At 40.0% G+C, this 22,430-nt stretch overlaps 1 long non-coding RNA gene across 1 annotated transcript; it reads left to right on the forward strand.

Annotated features, from left to right (window-relative positions):
- The first annotated feature begins 2,359 nt into the window (after window positions 1-2,359).
- On the forward strand, window positions 2,360-13,723 carry LOC130541032 (uncharacterized). Its single transcript, XR_010110994.1, has 3 exons — window positions 2,360-5,948; window positions 11,766-11,880; window positions 12,316-13,723. It is a non-coding gene; the product is annotated as an uncharacterized LOC130541032 (long non-coding RNA).
- Window positions 13,724-22,430: the final 8,707 nt, after the last annotated feature.

Raw genomic sequence — 22,430 nt, forward strand, 5'->3', positions numbered from 1 at the left:
ATATCTTGTTAAACTTGAGTCCCCAGAGGGAGGCACATACACATACACATGATGGACTCGGGTCCTCAAGGTGGATGGCCAGAGAAGATTAGAGAAATGACTGGCTCGAGGGGGGAAGAGAGAACCGTGAGGTCATCTGGTCCAGAGGTTTGTACTCAAAGGATCCTTGGAGAGAATCCAGGGGGATTCTGTGAACTTGGATGGGAAAATAATCACATTTTTGTCTTCACTAACATCTAATTGAAATATACTCTTTCTTTCTATTTCAAATGAGGACAAAAAATCATAAGAACATCAGCTATACCCATGATATTGACACAGTGGAAATCAAAGATGTCTTTATATCATATTATAGTGTAGATATCTCAAGACATCATCTCTGCCCATCACTTCTGTGAAATTATGGTAGTTACTGAACCCACTGCTAGATCTTCTTCTTTAGTGTGCTACTAAAGAAAATACATATATTACTATATCACACATTTAAAACTATTTTGAGTACTGTGTTTTCTGTCATTAGGTTTTTGAGTAACTTTATATATTTTATCTACTTATGAGCGTTATTCTGAGAACAGGGCATAGTCTTTATCACACTGCCAAGAGGTCCATAATACATGGTATAAGATCCCCTTCTTGCCCAGTCTTCTCTATTTACAGCTGAGGAAATTGAGGCAGCGCTGGCAAGTGGCAGAGAAAAAGCCGGAACCCCAAGGTGCTGTCTCTAAGTCTGTTCTCAGCATTCTTCTGCAGGAGAAGAAAGTACCCTTGGTAAAAACAACATGGAATACTTTCTTAAAACAATGTTTCAACGTGTAGGAATCAGGGATGATAAGTAATTCCCGGGGCTAGTCTTAGCTAGAGAATTTGTTTTCAAATTCAAATATACTTTTCTACCTTCATTTTAATGTGTGGACATTGCCAAGTTAAGTGAATGTTGTTATTTTTAAAAATTAACATGGAGGCCCAATGATGTGGGTTATATTTAAATGGTTCCATAGAATATATTTCATGTTATTTTCTACACCTATAGCAGCAAGTTTATCTCCTGCATATTTAAGGCAATTTGAAATGAAATTTTTAATCTGTGAACACCCCAACTGTGAGCCTTAGGAAGCTGGGTGTCAGACCAAGCTAGATTACAATGAGTATGGATAATTTAAATTATCAACTTCATGTATTATCTAGAATGGGATGCATTGATTATATACATGTGTACCTGTACTTACTAGTGGAAAAGGCAAGAAGCACATTCATTTCAAGCAGTTGATGTCTCTCATGAAAGCATTAGCTGATTCTACTTCCTTGGTGTGAACATAAAGATGAAAGAAATTCAAATAAATTATCTCTTAATGGTTAAATTGATGGCACATTTTCTCAAAGCAATTGATCCTGACACATTGTGGTTTTCTAAATTTCGTAATTTGTGGAATTGTAAAACTGTAGAATGGAAAGGGATCTTATATGTCATCTAATTCAGTAATTCTCAAACTTTAGATTTCTCGACCATTCTCTTTTTTCTTTTTCAGCAATTTATCAGATGGGACATAGATAGGGGCACATTTATTCATCTATTTTGGCTTTAATGTTTATGTTTTAGTTTTGAAATAATATCAGACTTATAAAAAAGTTACAAATATTGTATAATTTCAGTATGCCCTCATCCAGACTCTTCAAATAGTAATATTTCTTATAATTACAGTACAGTGATCAAAATGATAAAATTGAAGTTGATACTATCCTATTGTCTAAGCTATAGTCTTTACTTAGATTTTACATTATTTCACTAATATCCTTTTCTTGGTCCAGAATCCAATGTAGGATTGTATGTTGCATTTAGTTGTCACCTCTACTTATTCTCCTTTAATCTGAGACATTTCCTCAGTCTTTCTTTGTGTTTTGTGACATTGAACGTTAAACATTTTGCCAGTGATTTTGTGAAAGTTTCCTCATTTTAGGTCTGTCTGATCTTTTTCATGATTCTTCTCAGGTTATGCACTTTTAGTAGGAATACCATGGAAGAGATATTGTGTCCTTCTCAGTGCAGCCTATTAGGAGGCATGTGGTGTTGATATCTTATCACTGGTGATATTAACTTTGATCACTTGGTTAACGGAGTGTCCGCTAATTTCTCCACTATAAAATTACACATCTCCTGTTGTAATCAGTAAGTATTCTGTGGGGATATGCTTTGAGACTATATAAAAATCTTGTTTCTCCTCTAACTTTCACCTGCTAATTTTAATCAATGATCTTGCTTGAAACAACTGTTAGGATTGTATGAAAAAGTTTGTTAAAGAGAAGATTCAATATTTAACATGAAATCCACAATTTTAATTTTCTTGAGATTCAGCTTGGTTTTTTATAATTACTTCATTACCTTGCTTAATTTCTTTCTCTCATTATTTATTTACATTCTCATTATAAATGCCATGAGAATGTGACAGTTACGAATGTTCACACAATCTAAATGTCCTTGCAAGATAAGTGTGGTAATTCCTGAAGGTTCTGATCGGATTTCAAGTATTTAACAACACAGAAAAAGGCACAATGTGAATTATTTTATGCATGAATGTAATTTAATCACATCCCATGAGTACAGAAGAGCATAGTTATTTATACCTTCAAGGCTTCAAACACCTAATAAATACACACAATATTGAAAGGAAACCTCCATGTTACACAGGTGTCAAAAGCATACATTTCATGTTGTACTCTGAGACTCATCAAAGTGAGCTGAAGCCTCGAGGACAGAGAGGGAGAATTGTGATCTGAGAATTTCTTGTATTAACATTTGACTATCTACTTCAGTATTTTTATAGCTCAAGTCTAGGTATACGTAAGTAAGCAGAAAAATAAAACTCCTACCTCGGATTTTACATGCTGCTGTGGAAGGTAATATAAGACTCTGAGATATATCTGGGCCTCCACAAAAGAGAAAAGAGGCTTGCCTGCTTGTTCTTGGAATGCATGGGGCCAGCTGGTAGAGACTATCTACAGCAATCCCCCAAAATGTGAATAAGAATCAGCTTCTGGCTGGGCATGGTGGCTCACGCCTGTAATCCCAGCACTTTGGGAGGCTGAGGCAGGTGGATTGCTTTGAGCTCAGGAGTTTGTGGCCAGCCTGGGCAACATGGTGAAACCCAGCCTCTACTAAAGACACAAAAATTAGTGGGGTGTGGTGGCACGCTTGTGGTCCCAACTACTCGGGAGGCTGAGGTGGGAGAATCACTTGAACTCCAGAGGCCGAGGTTGCAGAGTGAACCCCCGTCTAAAAAAAAAAAAAAAAAAGAATCAGCTTCCTACTAGACTGATTTTTTGTTTCAGGGCCAACTCTTTTAAAATATAGACATATGAAATAGAGATGTTGCTATAGGAGGGATCATTTTTCTTTTCCAAGATACCAAACAAAACAATTTCGTAAACCTTTAGCTAGTTCCTGCTTCACTTCATCAGAAGCCATTGCTGTTTCTAAGCCAGTTCTTAGAAAACTCGAGTGCTGGAAATGTAACACCTCCATCACCTCTCATCCCTTGTTACTGTCAAAACTCTTTCCTAATGCCCACCTGAGGACCCGCATCAATAAAAACCCAATCTTTCAAAATCTAATCATAATAGTGATGCCAAAACTTGTTTCTTGACCAACCCTTACCAACAATGTAATCAGCTCCTCAGAGGAAGATTTGAAAATATGATCATCAAGTATGTTGTGGACACAATGCTGAGAGGGAACACAATTTCTAGATAAGAGACTTAAATTGACTTTAAGATTGACTTAAAATTCAAAAGGCCATGACCGCTGAGTTTGGGCCAAATCTAACAAGTGGAAATGAACAGGGCTGTCTGTAAAATTGTTCACTTGGGTCAGAAATGATTTGCTGGCACAAGTACAGGTCAGAGAGGGAGCAAATGCACAAAACAAAATAAAACGAAAGAAAACCTTGGGAATTTTCACTGCAAATAAATTAAAGCTAGAGATGTAGAGTGGCTGGAAATGTAACTATTCCCACCCACTTCCGTGTGGGGCCCTTGAATGCAGAATTTATTCAACTGAAAGTGAAGACCTTGACTGAAATGTCGAGGGCCTTGAGCTTATTTTCTTCTGTATGACCATCTTTCAGAAACAAATGAATTTTTTCAAAAAAAAAAAAAAAAAAAAAGAGAGACAAAAGTCAAAGAAGATTTTGAAAAAAGTAATAACTGACCAATTTGGTATTAAAAAACAAATATTTGATGCATATGAGAATTAAACTTGTATAATGCAAAACCATCTCAAGTGTTCTGGGTATAGAAAATTATTTAATGAGGTCAAAATAGAGAGGTAGATGCAGTAGTTTTCATCAAATTCACATTTGCAAATATTCTTTTGATACATAATCCCCTGTGTTCAGTGCCAGAAAAATGGTGCTAATTTTGGAATAAAATCAGACCTTGCTCTGGATTCACAAAATATTCATCATAAGAATGAAGAATGAGAGATGAGAAAAATAAATGTGAGTTGAGAGAACATAAGGAAAGCTTTCTGCAGAACAGAAAGAGAACACATTTCCTGCATCCTGAGCCTCTCTCCTGTTTTTATTTTCCTTGTAAATTTCCCACATTTCAGAATGTAGGTTGATGTAGCCATTATGGAAAACAGTATGAAATTAAAAATAGAACTGCCGTACAACCCAGCAATCCCTCTTCTGGGTATGTGCCTGAGGGACATGAAGTCACTACCTCGTAAAGATATCTGCACTCCCGTGTTTATTGCAGGACTAGTCACAATAGCCAAGACATGGAAACACCTAAATGTTCATCGACTGATAAATGGATACAGAAAATGTGGTACATACATAATACAATGGAATATTATTCAGCCTTAAAAAAGAGATCCTGCCATTTGCCATAACATGGGCGGACCTGGAGAACATTATGCTAAGTGAAATAAGCTAGGCACTGAAAAATACTGCATGATCTCACTTATATGTGGAATATATTTTTTAAAAGAGGTCAAGTACACAGAATAAAACTGTGGTTACCATGGGGGAAAAGAAGGGTGGAGAGCAAATGGGGGAACATAGGTCAAAGGGAACAAAATTGCAGATATATAGGATGAACAAGTTTATAGATTGAATGTACAACATGAGGACTAAAGTTAATACAATTATATTGAATTAGAGATCTTTGTTAAATAAGTCGATTTCAGTTGCTCTTGTCACCAAAAAAACTATGTGAGATAATAGATATGTTAATTTGCTTTACTATAGTAACCATTTTATTATCTATACGTGTCCCATAACATCATGTTGTAAAACTCAAATATGCACAATAAAATTTATTTTTTTTAAATCCCACCTTTCATTAAGGCCACCCAAGGATTTCCCTGTAAGCTCAGGGAAGAAAATCAATTCTGTGTATGTACTGTGAGACAGCCAAGGAGCAGGCCCTAGGGAGGAAGCCTGCCAGTGGGCAAGCAGATACAGGTGTCTACAACTGAAGCATTAACATAGAAACAGGTTGCATATTTTCTGATCACTTTGAATTTTTGTTTTGAAGGCCCTGAAGAATTAATTAGGTGTCAGGGCCTTTTGTCTGCTATGTCCAGTCCCTGAAAGAACTGAAGCCATGAAGCCACTTAGAACCAGCACATCAACTGTTTCTAGATGATCAGAAACCTCCAGAGCTTTTCACTTCAGCTCACTGTATGCTTTTAAGCAACAGAGATTTAAAAGTCTTGAGATTATAGGACCATAAAAATACACATTTACATGTGGTCACATGTAAGGTTTAAGACTGGGAGTGAACCATAAAGGGAATGCTTTGTACCAGTACCAAAATACAAGTTCAATGAATGACGCAGCAGCTCTGAGAGGAACATAAGGAAAACACCCAAGCCGGAGTCTCTCACAAGCTTGAATGTGTGTTCTGGAGCTGAAGGATGCACGGTTGTTAAGCCCCTGTTCTTTTCCGTAAGTTCCTTCTGGGGCCTTCTGCAGCCATATAAAATGCAGCTAGTAAAACAGGTTTCCGTGGGAGGGAGACCTGGGAGTGCCTGAATTTCCTTCTTTTTTTGCTGAACAATTAAGCAACAAAAGCAGTCTGGGAAAATAGAAGACATTTCAGAGCTGGTCATGCATTCAACACATGCCAAGGAAGGGAGGTTTTGTCGCTGTTTGACTCCTAATCCTGTATTTACTTGTTGGCTAAATGGAATTAATTCATTTAGTTTTGCAGAGTGTTAGGCTTTCTTCTCTCCGTTAAGTTTCTCTTTTCTTTTCTCAAAAGGAAATGGCAAGCTTATCTTAGAAGGTTGAAGGCAATTTGGCAATCTGTGATTTGGTTAGAAGAAATTATCTTATTTTAATAAACAGATTATTCAATTAATTCAACATGAAAAAATAGTTTAGCACTTACTGTGGGGCAGGCCTCGTACTAGGACATGGGATACAGCAATGAACAAGACATTCAAAGATGTAGATAAACGAATAGGCAATTATGGTCAATGGACATGAGGTTAATGCAAGGGAAGACATTAGGAACACTTGGGTCTTATTCACTTTTGGGGACCTGACAAAGGTTTCTTGCAGAAATCTAATCTGAGATCCAAGGAGTAAGTCAAAGTTTATTCAGTGACAGGGAGCAGGAATTAAGTTTAATTATTTTTCCAGGCATATGTGCAGAACGGTGGGGTGGGAGGCCTGAATGTGGGTGAGCACTCACTATGTATGAAGAACTAAAAGAATATTGAAATGACTGACATATGCACTGGTGAGAGATGGTCAAATAAAGTAGGTAGGAGCCAGATTCCTCAGGTCATTGTTGGTGTTGTTCAGCATTTAGAATGTTTTTCTTGCTTTGTCATTGTTTTTAACTGACACTTAATAACTGTACATATTTATGGGGTACAGTATGTTATTTCCATACATGTATACAATATGTAACGATCCAATCAGGGTAATTAGCATGTCCATCGCCTCAAACCTTGATCATTTATTTGTGTTGGGAAGCTTCAAAATCCACTCTTCTAGCTATTTGAAAATATATAATTAATTATTGTTGATTACAGACACTTTATAGTGCTATAGAACACTAGCACTTTTTCCTCCTCTCTCACTATACTTTTGTATCTGTTAGCATTTGAATTCTTACTCCAAGAACAAAGGGGTAACCACAGGGGAAAGAATCACTCAGATTTTGAAATTTCTCTTTGTCTACATTGTAGAAAATGGTTTGGAGGTAGGTAAGACCAGAGAATTGAGCAAGGGGAGGATGAAAGGTGAAAGAAGACAGCGCTCTTCCTATCTTGGTGGGCTTGGGGCTGGGTGGTACTGCTGAGTTTGTCCTTTGCCTGGTGTCAACCATCACCATCTATCTCAGTGATACCCCAATGGACTGTAAGGACCCATTATGCCTCTGTCAACTATGAAATATCTAGACCTTTTCAAGTGTCTGTTTTGTTTCCTCAAACCATACCCATTTGGAGGTTAATATGTTGTTGGGTAAAATAATTAAACTTAGCTCCAAGTACAGAATGAAAGGGAAATTTTTTGTTCTATCATGTTGGGACTTATATAATTTGATGTCTGTTTCATCCTCACCTTTTGAGTTAGTCTTTGCCCCGGAGTCTGAGAGAGTTTTCTCAAAGGAAATCTACAAAAATATTTGTGGATTTAGAAACACTAAAGGGAAGAGAAAATTGTTCTGTAGTTCACGTTCCTGACATTTCAGAAGCTCATGATCCCAGGCTCTCAGGTTACAAAAAGATTTTTTTCTTCTAAACATGTTCCCTTAAGGTGTCAATGGTTGATAATGCGCCCAATAAACATTAATGCATCAAACAAGTACAAACCCTTTTTGACACAGGAACAGAGCTGAAACTGTGGGACCTTAAGCATTAGCAGGCATGGGTGTGTTTTGGAGAGGGAAAAGTCCTCCTGAGAGCACATGGGTTTCTGGGTAGAGAGGGAGAGCTAGATTTATCCTGAGTCTTGTGAATTATCTGTTGTGTGACTGAGTTTTGTGGGAATTAAGCCAAATCAAAATAAATAATGCATGTAATGTGTTTAGCACACTCCCCTGTATGTGGTGGGCATCCAGTAAGCATTGGCTATTATTAAGAGCTATGGAGTCTGGGCCACATGCTAAAAGACATTCAGCAGTAAAACTGTTTTGGGTTGCTGTAGAGGGTAGGGATGTATGTTGCATGGGAACAGTCAGGGAGGGAGGTCCATTTTCAGCATCACCCCAGGGTCAGATGGCATGACACAGACACAGGGACCGAGAGAGAGAGAGAGCGAGCACGAGCCCCTCCTGTTATTGTCCCAAACCCTCATTCACTGAGGGCAGCCTCTACTCCATTACCGCAGTAAAGGTTCTGCTGTGAAGCCAGATATGCAGCAGCCCTCCCTCCAGCATCTTGCTTTCACAGGATCTATTTCTTGCTAGGCATGCCATAGATTCACAGAGCATTTTATAAATTGAAAAAGGCTATTCAATGGCAAGGTATTACTATTACCGTGTATCCAACTGGTGATGTTATCCCTATAGACAGGATGTGTTAGGGACACCCTGGGTCTCTTCCTCCCCACTCCTTCCCATTTTGAAGTACACATTTATGTTTATCAATTGTTACTATATCCAGAGCCCAGTCTTCTCCTATTTCTCCTACTTGTTCCTTGCCAACAAATTTCATTAAGGCTCTTCTGGGAGACCCAAAAACTGGTGGGAAGAAAATGCAATTCTGAAGTGCAAAGGTGGGATGATGGAAAATCAGGAATCTGTTGTAGAATTTTAATTTAAATATACCATTGTCGTTAAATACACCAATGGCGAGGGGCTGAGTCATTGAGCACTAGAATTCCACATGCGTTTGATAATGATGGTTTCTAGTCGGTAATTACGTGGCTGTGGCCCCCATGTTTTTCTTGGAGTCTTTGTGATACTCCCTCAATTTGCTCTTCCTGTACTCACTTCTTGTCTTTCATTCTTGTCCTTGAATATTTTGGGTATATAGGACAAAAATAAGAATGCAAGCAGGCACCCACCAGCATGACAAAAATGAAATAGATGGAAGATGCTTACTGTTGGCAAGGAAGTGGGACAACTGGAACTCACATGCACTGCTGGTGGGAGTATACATTGACACAACCTTTTTGGAAAAATGGTTGCTAGTATCTACTAAAGCTGAAAGTAGCTATGCTATTGTTCAACCAGCCCACTTGTTGGTGTGTACTTAACAGAACGCAGAAAACAGTCACCAAAAGACATGTAGTAGAATGTTCAAACTCCTCATAACTGGAATTACTCTAATGCCCATCAGCAATAAATTGGATAAATAAATTCTGGCATGTTTGCAAAAATGGGGTGCTATACAGTATTGAGAGTGCATGATATAATTCTAAATTACATGCATCAATATAGATGAATCTTATTTATAAACATAAATGTTGAGCAAAAGAAGCCAGATGCATGCACAAAAACACACACTCTATGACTGTAGTTTGTATAACAAACACCACTGATTTGTGCTGTTAGAAGTCAGGATAGCAGGTCGAATGTGGTGGCTCACACCTGTAATCCCAGCACTTTGGGAGGCTGAGTCACACAGATTGCTTGAGGCCAGGAGTTCGAGACCAGCCTGGCCAACATGACAAAACCCTGTCTCTACTGAAAATACAAAAATTAGCTGGGTGTGGTGGCAGGTGCCTGTTATCCCAGCTACTTGGGAGGTTGAGGCACAAGAATCACTTGAACCTGGGAGGCGGAGTTTGCAGTGGGCAGAGATGGCACCACTGCACTCCAGCCTGGGCAATAGAGTGAGGCATCATCTCAAAACAAACAAACAAACAAACAAACAAACAATAGAAGTCAGGATACTAATTAGTATTGGTGACCAGAAGAAAGCATTCCCGGGGACTTCTTGGGTACTAGTCAGGTTCTGTTTCTTAGTCTGGGTGCTGGTTTTAAGATTGTGTTCAGTTTGTGAAAGTTCATTGGATTGTATGCTTAAGGGTACTTTTTGTATATTGTATTTTAATAAAAAGTTTTTTTTAATTGGCAAGATTAAATACATTATTTTTGTCATCTTTGCAGCCCTGGACACCATTAGTAATTTTTATGGAACAAAGCTAGCAGCAGAACCAACCAGCTACAGACAATTCCTCTAGTCCTTAAATTTATACATTTCATACAGAAAATAGTACTTTCCCATCATTATTTCAGAATGGCTTAATCAATATCTTCATCTAAAAGATGAAGCCAGAAATGTCAGCTACACATAGCTGTTGCAAATATTAACTAGCATCTTGTATATAGATATAGTTCCTGGCACTGGCAGGTATTCAGTATGGTGGCAATCCTGAACCCCTGATTCCACTTGGAATGGAAGTCAGGATAGCAGCATTCTGTGCTAGTCATTGCTCATAAGCTCATGATATGCTTTATATATTTTATCCCATATCAACCCTATGGGGTAAAAATTATTTCCATCGTTACCCAGATAAGGTGACTGAGGTTCAGAGAGCCGGATGGGCAAGGTCACAAAGCTGTAGGAGGCACACTGATACCTGAATTCAGGCCTCTTCCAACGTTCATTCCACAGGAATACGCCGCCTCCCAATTAGGTAGAAAACTACCCGAGTTGTACTTTAATTTCTCTAAACATAGTGGTTTCCTTCTGAGGTAGAAATCATCTGCTCGGCTGGTTTCAGAGTACCATTTTCCTTGTTGAGTTGACTTAGTGGTAAAAGAAATTTTGAGTGAAGTGGGCAGAGAGATCTGGAGAACAGCAGGGAAGTCTCCAAGGACCTTGTGATTTTGGGCTCTCACTGTGGGAGTTGTTATGCTTTGCAGTAATTGCATATTGGATACATAATTCTAATTTTCATGGAGTGGGCTGCCCGGACCCTCCAATTTTTAGTGCTTATTGACATATTTTTATACATTTTATCAGTTTAACAACTAAAACACACTTTCCTCTTGCTCAAGAGTTTCCCAGGAGTATACTAGCAAAAGTGGGAGATGCAAATTTGTGAATATCCACTTTTGCCTTCACTGAAAGGAAAATAATAAAAAGTCCAGGTACTGGCCAAAAATAACTATTACTAAAGCAGACCCAGAAGCCCAGCCCAGGCCCTTGCAACCAAGATATGATGTGGTCTGCCCTCTTTACAAGTTGAGCTGTGCCAACATCTGTTGGCTTGTTGCCTCTGACAGCTACATAGAGAAAGACATGGGAAAGAGATGTGGCAGAAGAACCAATATACGTGGTGCCAAGCATCATTGTAGATATCTGCAAGTTGTATATCATGACTTAATTTAGAAATAAAAACTGAGGTCACGGAGGGTAAGAAACTTGCTTAATGCCACAGAGATGTTAAATGGCAGAATCAAAGTGCAGGCCTATCGCAAGAATTGGCAAACCTTTTCTATAAAGGGGCAGATAATAAATATTTCAGCTTTGTGGGTCATATGGTCTTTGTTGCAATTACTAGTCTCTTCTGTTGTAGTGTGAAAGCAGCCACAGATAATATAGAGGAAAGCAGGTGTGGTTGTATTCCAATAAAACTATTTATGAACACTGAAATTTCAAATTTCCTGTAATTTTTGTGTCTTAAAATATTATACTTAAAAATTATATTTAACTCTTTAAAAAATGTAAAGACCATTTTTAGCTTACAGGTATACAGAAACAGGCGGTAAGACATATTTGGCTCATAGGCCATAGTTTAGCTGACCCTTTGTTTTATCTGATTCTAAAGCTCACGCAAGCTGTTTTGACTTAGCAGGTTGTTTAATCTAATGTTCTTTGGAATAAAAATCTCCCTGCCAAGTAGTACTTGGTTTTATGCTCAACATGCTTTGACTGTTGAAAAGAGACCTTTGGCACACATTGAAGGGATGGTGAGTATATATTTGTTTGTGTTTGTGTGTGTGAGAGAGGGGGATAGAGGGAGGGAGGGAAAGAAGGAGGGAGGGAGAGAGAGAGAGAAAGAAAGAAGGGAGGCGCAAAGAACAGACAACAAAAAGAATTAACTCAATTTTTTATCTTATACCAACAAACAGACTTTGGTGATATTGACTTTTCCATTTTCAAAATCTAAGATGTCTTGCTGTTTTCTAAAATAAAAGTGAATTAATGTCAACATTAAAATTTATCAAATTTTATCAAATTGGGAGAATTTTGTCGTCTGCTTGACATTTGGTAAATGAAATTCAATGGTGCCTAATTAAATATTGTGAATGTTAATACTGAATCAGGGAGGTTTGCAAATGATATCAACTGAGGTTTGTAGATAGTATTGACTGAGGTCCTCCGTGTTATCTCTGCTTCATTAGGTGATGGAGATGCCAATCCATGGAATCAGGTGGCACAGCTATGTTGGTAGCTATACCAGAAGTCTTCTTGGCAAAGATTCCTCCAGAGAAGGAAGGTACCATTGGAGAACCATGCATGAAGACAGGGAAGAAATGATTGGAATCATGAAACATTAAACTGGAAGGAAGCCCTAGGCAAACCTAACTCATGGGAAAACAGACACCCACATGTTACCCAGTTTAGTACCAAAACCAAGGCTGGTATTTGCATAAATATACTTTTCTTCTCTATCTAATATCAAGGCCTTCTTAGTATTGTTAATAGGCCTTAAGCTTGGTTTGTCTACATAGAAATCAAAATAACAATGTCAACCCATGAAAGAAGTAAAAGAAGTCCCAAACAGTTCTGATTTCCTCCAATGTGACTATTTCTGATATATTATAAAATAACAGAAATCAAATTCAAAGAATGAACTTTTTGTCTCTATTTTGCTAATAATGGTTAAAGTAAATGGATGGTCTTTCTAGTCTTTCCCAAAGGCCCCTAGATTAATTGTTAGTGACATTGCTAGGAAACTCCCATGAAATCTTGTAGGTCCATGGAAACCATGCATCAGACTCTAACATATTGTGTAGATCACATGCTATCATGTGAAAATGTTCTATTCCAAAGTCCCCTGGAACTTGGGATGTATTTTTCCTACAGAACAATGTTCCAAGCAAAGGTCTATTGGATTCCTCAAGTGGCTGACTGCAACGAATGTGCTCAGAAGCTGCTGAGGCTTAAACTTTCAGCCCTTCGAGAGGCAGCTCAAGAGATTGGGAAACTGGAAGAGGCTCTGCTATATCCTGTCCTCGTTTTGGGAGATCTTGGCAGCCCTTGCGTAGAGAGAGGGAGGAGGGTTGGTGGGCGTGGGGGTTTGGTGGGGAAGCTAAGGTCCTCCTTTGGAAACAACGGAGGAAACCTCCATGTTAAAGGGGAAAGGAGGAGACAGGAAACCTCCATTAAATTGTTTATAAGTCGAATTGTTTCTAAAGCCGGAACTGACAACTGTGTTTTTACAAAGTAGAAAAGGATGCAACGAGTTCCACAGCCCTCATTCAGGCATATACAATGCTTAAGAAGATCAGAGTGCAGTTTTCTTTGGGCAGGTAGGTTTCGAAAAAAAAAAAAAGAGTGTTGACACAGTGTACAAATTCTTCCAATCTGAAAATTATTGAGGGTTATTACTGATGCCATTTGAACAGGACCATAACATTCGTGGATGGTGGAATGGCTCAAATCACTGCCTAAGCAAGCAATTATTTTGTTTTTGCTTCTGCAGTTAGACAAGGAAGAATGTTTTGCATTCTATCAGCTGGGCTTTTATTGTTTTTCATGTTAGGACAAATGTTCTTTGAGAGGTGGGGTCTTGTTTGAGGAAATGTCAAGCTGTCCAGTTTAGATTTATTGGTGATTGCGGCAGGTGCCAAATGTTTCAAGAAGTTGGTGTATGCACTTTTTTTTTCTCCCCTGGCAGACTTTCCTGGAATCAGGATATGTTCTCTGCAGGAAGAAAGCAAATGTGCTATACTTAAAATTCAGTGTATGACAGAAAAACCTAAAGAAGACTTATAGTAGATGAATTTACATCATCTGAAAGGTATTTTATGCACCAAGTTCCAAAGTTAGAGAAGGCAACTAAGCAAGGGACTGCCACTTAAGACACAGGCATTGTCTATGGAGTCTGGGTGGGCCAAAGAAGCAAGATTTGTGGGAATATCATGAGAGTTCCTGGCTCTAAAATAGTTGCTCTCCAATGTCCAGAAATTCCTGCCTTTGGAATAGTCCTTGGAGAGACAATTTTCTCCAACTTAGCCCCCCTTTCCCACTAAGCATCCTCATGAGCAGGTCAAATTCAATGTGAACTTTTGGCAGGGAATCCTTTGGAGGTTTATGTTTTATCTTAAAAATTGGTAGGAACTTTGCATCTTTTCCATCACATATTCATGTTTTATGTAACATAAAATTATCACCCATCTGTAAATCTTTGAGTGGAAATGAAGCTTCAGGAGGATGGACTGTATCTCTTCCACAGTCCTGGCCACTCTGCAGAATACTCTCTTGTCTTTTCAGGAGGAGGGGGATCCTACTTTGAGAAATAAGGACTTCAGTCATTGTCCAGTTGGTAGTCTGGCCATTGTCCTTTGAAAATGTACAAATCCTCTCTTGGGACAGTAATATGTGAGTTTATTTTTACATTAGAAGGAGGTACTTTATCAAAGGAGTTCATTTTCATTTTGGAAAACAATATTCTGGTCTTGGAAAGATTGTAAACCAGAAAATCTTTGGTGATGAAAAAGGGCAAGATTTGAAAGTGTGGGATACTGTGCCAGAAAGGTAACCTTATGTGGGGATGTGGAGAATCTGGGCTGAAGGGGGAGGATTTGGGTGGGGCTGGAGGAGAAGCAGATGCAGAGAAAAAGGAAGGAGGTGTAAGCCACAAGGTTTGCCGGAGGTTTTCTTAATGGCTTTCAATTCTCCCAAATCTATCTGCAATCTCGGTTCCAGTCCTCCGCTCTGTTTCCAACTGCTCTGTCAAAGTGGCAGCATCTCCAGCTTGGAGAATCAAGTCAACATGTCTAAAATGCCAACTCACCTGTGAGCACCTCTGCCTACTCCTTATCATGCAGCATTTCCACCTGCTCATTCCTGTGTGGCTTCAGCTCTCACACTGCCAACTATCTGTCTCCCTTTTCCAGCCAGAAACTGGGGAGTCTTTGTCTTTTCCTTCTTCCCAACCTCCCATGCACATGTTTAGTTGATCATGAAATCTAGCCAGGCTTAATGTAACCTTTGAAACATTCTTTTATTCTCTGTAGAAATTACAGTTCCTGCAGGAAACTGAGCACTCAAAGGGCTGAAAGGTAGGGTTTAATGAACAGTTGGCTTTCAGAATAGGGAGGAGAAAACTAAGTAACAGTGGCAAGGCTGGATGCAGTGGCTAACATCTGTAATCCCAGTACTTTGGGAGGCCAAGGCGGGTGGATCACCTGAGTTCAGGAGTTCGAGACCAGCCTGACCAACATGTTGAAACCCCATCTCTACTAAAAATACAAAAATTAGCCCGTGTGGTGGCGGGCACCTGTAATCCCAGCTATTCATGAGGCTGAGGCAGGAGAATCACTTGAACCCAGGAGGCAGAGGTTGCAGTGAGCTGAGATCAAGCTGCTGCACTCCAGCCTGGGTGACAGAGTGAGACTCCATCTCAAAACAAACAAACAAACAAACAAACAAACAAACAGTGGCAAAAGACCCAAGGGCAGCTGCAGGATGCCTTTACCATCCTTAGGAAAATAAGGTGCAAGGGGTGGCAGTGGAATTCCCAAAAGTACCTAATCTCTAAGCTTGGAGCTGTGGAAGAAGGGCCACCTGATGGGAGCTAAAGCAGGAGATGCAGCCACTGCCAGGACTCTGGAAAGGTAGGGGCAGTGAGGGACGAAAGCCAGGGAGACAATCGCCACCATCATTTGCTGTCCCTCTTCTCATCCTCTGATCTCCTGCCAGTGCTTCCAGTTGGCAAAGGCCAACCAAAAATCACAGGGCAAAGGAGCTGTAGGCCATAGATAGGAGGCAGGCTCCTGGGGTACAAACAGTGCAGAGAGGGGAGCAAAAGGAATCTGGTAGGGTAAGCAACAAATGGAGAATGGCCAGCCCAGATTCAGCCCCTCCCTTCAACACCTGAAAATTCGGCCTGAATTCAAGACCATTATTTCTTTCTTGAATGTCTGGAAAAAACAAACAAATAAACAAACTTCCCAGTGGTCCCAATTGACTTCAGTGTGTGCTCTAATTTCATTTTATAAACACCATTTCTTAGCAATTTCAATGCTGACAGATGGAGCTCATGTGCCAGCTAACAGGAAAAGAGCATCATCTATGAGCGCAATTCCCCACGGCTGGAGCTCCTTGCCTATATTCCCCCCTCAAGAGCATACATGGGGCTGCAAATCAAACAGATCTCATGTGATGATTAGGGAATTATCTGTATTTCATTAAGAAAAATAACTTGTACACTCTGTTTGAAAAAAGTATTGAAGGCCGGGCGTGGTGGCTCACGCCTGTAATCCCAGCACTTTGGGAGGCCAAGGCGGGCGGATCACGAGGTCAGGAGTTCTAGACCAGCCTGACCAACATGGTGAAACCCCGTCTCTATTAAAAATACAAAAATTAGCCGGGCGTGGTGGTGTGTGCCTGTAATCCCAGCTACTCAGGAGGCTGAGGCAGGAGAATCATTTGAACCTGGAAGGCAGTTGTTGCAGTGAGCCGAGATTGCACCACTGCACTCCAGCCCAGGTGACAGAGTGAAACTCTGTCTCAAAAAAAAGTATTGAAAACATATTCTTGGGGCTTAATAGATATTCATAGAGAGTGCTGAACAGATATTTGTTAAAGGGGTGAATGTTACTTGTGACACTCACAATTAGTGGATCTTTACATGTGAATGTGTTGAATACAACCAGACCCCTTTAATTAGACACGCTGTTCTAAAATGAATTTCTAAGGTATGAATCTAATCTAATCACCTCTTGACTTACACAGGCTGGTAGCTTCCCATTGTCAAGAAGTTCTTATCATGGTGGAAAAGATCTCTTCGTCATCTCAACCTCCAAGCCTCACCCTGGTCTTTCCAGGTCTCTTCTCTTACCTATCCTGACACTATCTGTCCCCATCTACGCTAAGATCCTTATCAGTCCTGGAAGAACACACTCAAAGCCAATGATCTTTGCGCCCTCTGTATGTTCTCTCAGCACTTAGCATTTTAATGAACATTGGCCCAAATTCCAGCTGCCAGCACCTGACACTCTGCCCAAGGGCTTCTCTGACCGACACAACCCACTCTGCCCATGTGTGGGGAAGGCTTCAAGTGCCAGGAAGTTAATGGCCCCTGGAAGCATCCCTGTCCAATGACTTCCAAGAATGGGTGTATAAATACCTCCACTCTTTCCTCCCTTGGGTAAGATAACTCTGAGGCACGTGTTTGACATTGCTTCATGGAGTTCCCCAGCAGGATTAAGTTCCAGTTGCCCTCAGTGGTAACTTGGGCTTGATTCATCCTTTATTTGCTTCCTTCCTCTCCTGTCTCACTTCCTCACCTCCCTACCAGTGTTCCCGTGAATCACCTTCCAAATAAACTACTCACATTGGAATCCTTGCTTCAGGGTTGGCTTTTGGAGGAACCTAACGTAAAATATTTCAGTATTCTCTTTCAGCTTTTTCTTGCCTTTGCATAAGACATTGTTTGTGTCTGGATTCCCCTTTGTTTCTTTTTAAACAAACATTTAAAATGACACAGGAAAACACAGGAAAAGAAAGAATAAAATATTTCTCCTTCATCACCTATTCCCCTCCCTTCTCTCTCTCATCCTGGTCTACTTTCCTTCCCAGAACTAACCACTATTTGGTATACATACTTCCAAATATTTGCTTTATATCTACACATTTAAAAGTATGTAGATATACAAATGTAAATACATTTACCAATCTGTGTATACAATGATAAGTGAATTTGAACACATCCTTATACACAGTCCTTTTCACATGAATGAAATCGCATTATACATGTTGCATTGTGACTTGTTTTTTTTCAATAATACAATACCCTTAGATTCCATAATATAGTGTGATATACTATAATTCTTGAAACATTTCTCCTATTGATGAACACTTAGGGTCCTGATACTTTTTCTACTGTTATAAAAAAATGCTGCAATGACTATGTGAGTGCATATATCTTGCACACATGTGCCGGCCATCCTGTAGATGAATGTGTCTGTTTGAGCTTTTTAGTTTTCAGCAATAGAAAACCCAACCTCGGCCGGGCATGGTGGTTGACGCCTGTAATTCCAGCACTTTTGGAGGCTGAGGTGGGCAGATCACCTGAGGTCAGGAGTTCCAGAGCAGCCTGGCCAACATGGTGAAACCTCATCTCTACTAAAAATAGAAAAATTAGCCAGGCCTGGTGGCGGATGCCTATAATCCCAGCTACTTGGGAGGCTAGGGCTGGAGAATCCCTTGAACCCAGGAGGAGGAGGTTGCAGTGAGCGATCCTGCCACTGCACTCCAGCAGGGGTGACAAGAATGAAACTCTGTTTCAAAATAAAGAAAAAAAAGAAAACCCAACCTCAACTAGCTTAAGCAAAAGCAAATTTATGTGGTGAAAGGGTGGATCTGGTTTTAGAATCAGTTACCAAGGGCTCAAGAAGTGTCACAGGGACTGATCCCCGCCCCCCGTCCCCCATGTCGTGTCATTCTCCAGGTCTTTCCTTTTCATTGCCAGGAGCTCCAGGCTTCTACCCTCAGAACTCCAAGGCCATTGGAAAAGAGAGGGCAGTTTTCTTAGTTGCCCAAGGAAATGTTCCCAAATTGTATCAAAAGCCCACCTCTAGGTTAATTATTGTGGCTGGAGGATGTAATCCATTCATAGGTCAGGGCTGGCCAGGTGTAGTGGCTCATGCCTGTAATCCCAGCACTTTGGGAGACTGAGATGGGTGGGTCACTTGAGGTCAGAAGTTCGAGACCAGCCTGGCCAACATGATGAAACCCCATCTCTACTAAAAATACAAAAATTAGCCAGGCATGGTGGCGGGCGCCTGTAATCCCAGCTGCTCGGGAGGCTGAGGCAGGAGAATGGATTGAACCCAGGAGGTGGAGGTTGCAGTGAGCAGAGATCACGCCACTGCACTCAAGCCCAGGCAATGAAGCGAGACTCCTTCTCAAAAAAAAAAAAAAAAAAAAAAGAGAAACATAGGCTAGGACTAGGCATATGCCATGCCTTGTGACATAAACTGGACATGGGGAAGGGGAGTGATTCCCCAGCGTTAGTTAGCCTTGCTCTTGTCACTAGAAGGAGGAAGGAATGCTGTGTGGCAAGGAAAGGAATTAATGTCCACTTGAGATGGATTTGAGATGGATGTCTGCAAGCAGAAATAAAGGGTTAAAGGGTGCTTACATTAAAAATTTTGATAGCTACTGCTCTCAAAATTGTATTGCAATTTATATTCCCAGTGCCAACAGTGTTTGAAGAGTCTGGCTCTCCAGAGCCTGTAGACACTGGATATTGTCAGTGTTTTAAATTTCAGCAGATCTGATATCTAAAAATGGTATCTCACTGTTCTAGACTGTTCTAGTATGGTGTTTTACGTGAACACCCTTTCATGTGTTTAGCTGGCCTTTGCATTTCTTTTTTTTTTTTTTTTTGAACTGCCTATGCATATCTTTTGGTCAAAATTCAATTGAATTGCCCTTTTTTATTGTTAGAGCTGCTACAAACATTACTAAAAAGGCAACTCAGTTGTGTGTGTGTGTATGCACACACATATATATTTATAATACATATGTTACTTAGGGTTTGTACCAGCTCTGTGAGCTCCTTGAGGGTGGCACCTTGCTGTAATACCGCCTGACACCTAATACGAAGTAGAAATCAGTGATTATTTATCACGCAAATAAAGAAACAAATAAGTGAACGAATGAATGAGTCAATAGTGTTGACTGCCTTGTATTGTCCTAGGCCCAAGAGACAGTGAAATATCCCTGTTCCTGTATACTTTTCTGTAAGTTTCTGGAAGTTTCTCTGTAAAGCATCTCAGTAAGCTTTTCTATAGGCTGTGAGAAACGCATGAGTCGGGCTAATAGGAGGCATATAATTTTGAATTGCTTTTCAGAAATGGCCTTCATATTCCTTCGCACTCACTCATCCTGTTGATAAGAGCAGATGGCCTACTGCATGTGACTCAGACTCAAACACACACCTCCACTCCCTTGAAGTGCCAGCCCTGGAGCTTTGTTGAGGCTCGCATCTGCCACAGGAGTCAGCTAGTACGTTGCCCAGTTCAACATCCATCCAGGATTTCATAGGAACTTGAGAATCATTGTTTTTGGCTTGAATCCTGGGTTTGAGGTTTCTTCGTGTAGGAATCTGAAAAAAGGATTTGGAAACGTTGTTGTCTCTAATCCCAAAGTATGTATCTGGGAGGCTACCTTCGCCATCACCCACCTAATAACTCAGGCTCCCGGGGCCATTTCGCTCAAGTGCATTCATTCCTTTGGTAGAATCAAAAGAAACTGATCCAGGTGACAGAGTACCTGGGTTCTAATCCCAGTTTTGATGAGCAAGTTATTTACCCCTTACAGCCCCATTTTCCCTATCCTAAAATGATATGGTTGCAACTGACAATCTCCAAGTCTCCGTCCAACTCAACAATTCAGAGTGGAATTCTGAATTCTGCTCTGCCACCAACAGCATGTCCTCGGAGCTTTGCCTATTGCTCATGAGAATGTCAACGTCTGGGTAAATAGATATTTTGGGGTCAGCTCTAAAAAACCCAGAAGTACGTATTGTATGTTGACTTTGGCACACGGACAAGCCTGAACAGGGCTGTGTCAAGCCTTTTACCATGATAGCTGCTGGAAGAAAGGCCAGGCGAAGCAGTCTGGGTGAGCTGCTTGGAATGAAGAGGACCAGCCCACATCCCATGGCACAGATGACCTTCAGGAGAAGTGGAGGGGAGCAGCTAATGTAAAGAAATCATTAGCATCTATGTTGGAAATGGCTTATGACACTGTCTCAAAGCCACATTCTCAGACAACAGGGAAAGCTGTAAATAGATCCACACAGTTATCCAAGCATAGCAGAGTAAAACTAAAGGAAAGCCAAATTAAACAGGCTCAACCAAAGTTTTGAGTGAAAGTGTTGAATATTGCTCATGCCTTCAGAACGGGAAGCTCTGTTTAGAATACTCACAATGGTGGGTCCTCTGGAGGTGACTACAGGCTGGTAGGTCGGTTCTATCCTCCCCCTAGGAGCCATCTCAGCAAAGAAGAACCAGAGGCAAAGACTCTTTCAAAGCAAGGACCTCACACTGTGAAGGACTTGGAGCATTGCTTGATTGCTACTCAACTGGCAAAAGTTTTTAAAAAGCAAGTTAGGCCCCAAGACCACATGACTGAGAATCCTAACACATAACTGAGAATTATAATAACATGATGGATTCTCTTTGAAAAATATATTTCATATTTTGGCATAATTTCAAACTTACAGGAAAGTTGCAAGAATTGTACAAATGATTTTTGTGTATGCTTCATACCCACATTCTGCATTTTACCAATTCTTTTTTCCCTTCCTCCCTCTTTATTTCATATATATGTGAGATATATATATATGTATATAGACACACATACATATATGTAACAGTTCTTGGGTATATGTGTGTATATATATATATAATGTATATTTCCCACCGAACTGTTTGGCAATAGGTTGCAGACATGATATCTTAAACATTTCAGTGAATATTTTCTAAAAACAAGGACAGTCTCTTATATAACTGTAGTACCATTACCAAAATCAAAAAATTAATATTGCCATAATATTATTATCCAGTTCACAGACTTCATTCACTTCCCCGACTGTCCAAAAATAAATATTTTATAGCAAAAGAAAGTCCTAGACTACATGCTGCATTCAGTTAACACGTCTTTAGTTGTTTTTTCTTTTATTTTAATCTGGAAGTTTCTCAGTCTTTCTTTGTCTTTCATGATATTTTTGATGAATACAGGCCAGATACTTTGTGGAATGTCCCTCAATTTGGGTTTGTCTGATGTTGTGGAATTTCCTTTTAGCGCTATAAGCTGCCTCCTGAAATACAAATGCCTAGTTGGGATGTGACTGGCTGCAGGAAACAGTCTCTCCAGCCTAGCAGGCTAGAGCTCATGCAAACTCCCCTTTGCCCCATCTTGGGGATTTCCTCCCTATCCTCTTCAAACATGGTTTCTCTCTCTGCAAGAGTTGTGGGAAAATCTGATACTTTGCTTGTTGGAAATTAGACTTATATTGTTTCCCACAGACATCATGTTGGATGTGACAGATGGGTTGATTCTTCAGTTTTATCAGTGTTAAATTGTAGGAGCACTAAATATGCGTTACAAGCAGATGGGAATAGATTTATGATGTATAGCTTAGATTCTATGGAAAAATAAACTTTAGGCTGTAAACAAATCTATGTACAAATTAACTTTTGCAACAAGATGAGCTCTTTGTTGGCAGCTTCTGTTTGTTTGAAAGTTGTGTTTGCTATAATGTGGTTCAATCTTT

Source organism: Pan paniscus, chromosome 21 (assembly GCF_029289425.2).
Source record: "Pan paniscus chromosome 21, NHGRI_mPanPan1-v2.0_pri, whole genome shotgun sequence".
In the NCBI taxonomy this organism is placed as follows: Eukaryota; Metazoa; Chordata; class Mammalia; order Primates; family Hominidae; genus Pan; species Pan paniscus.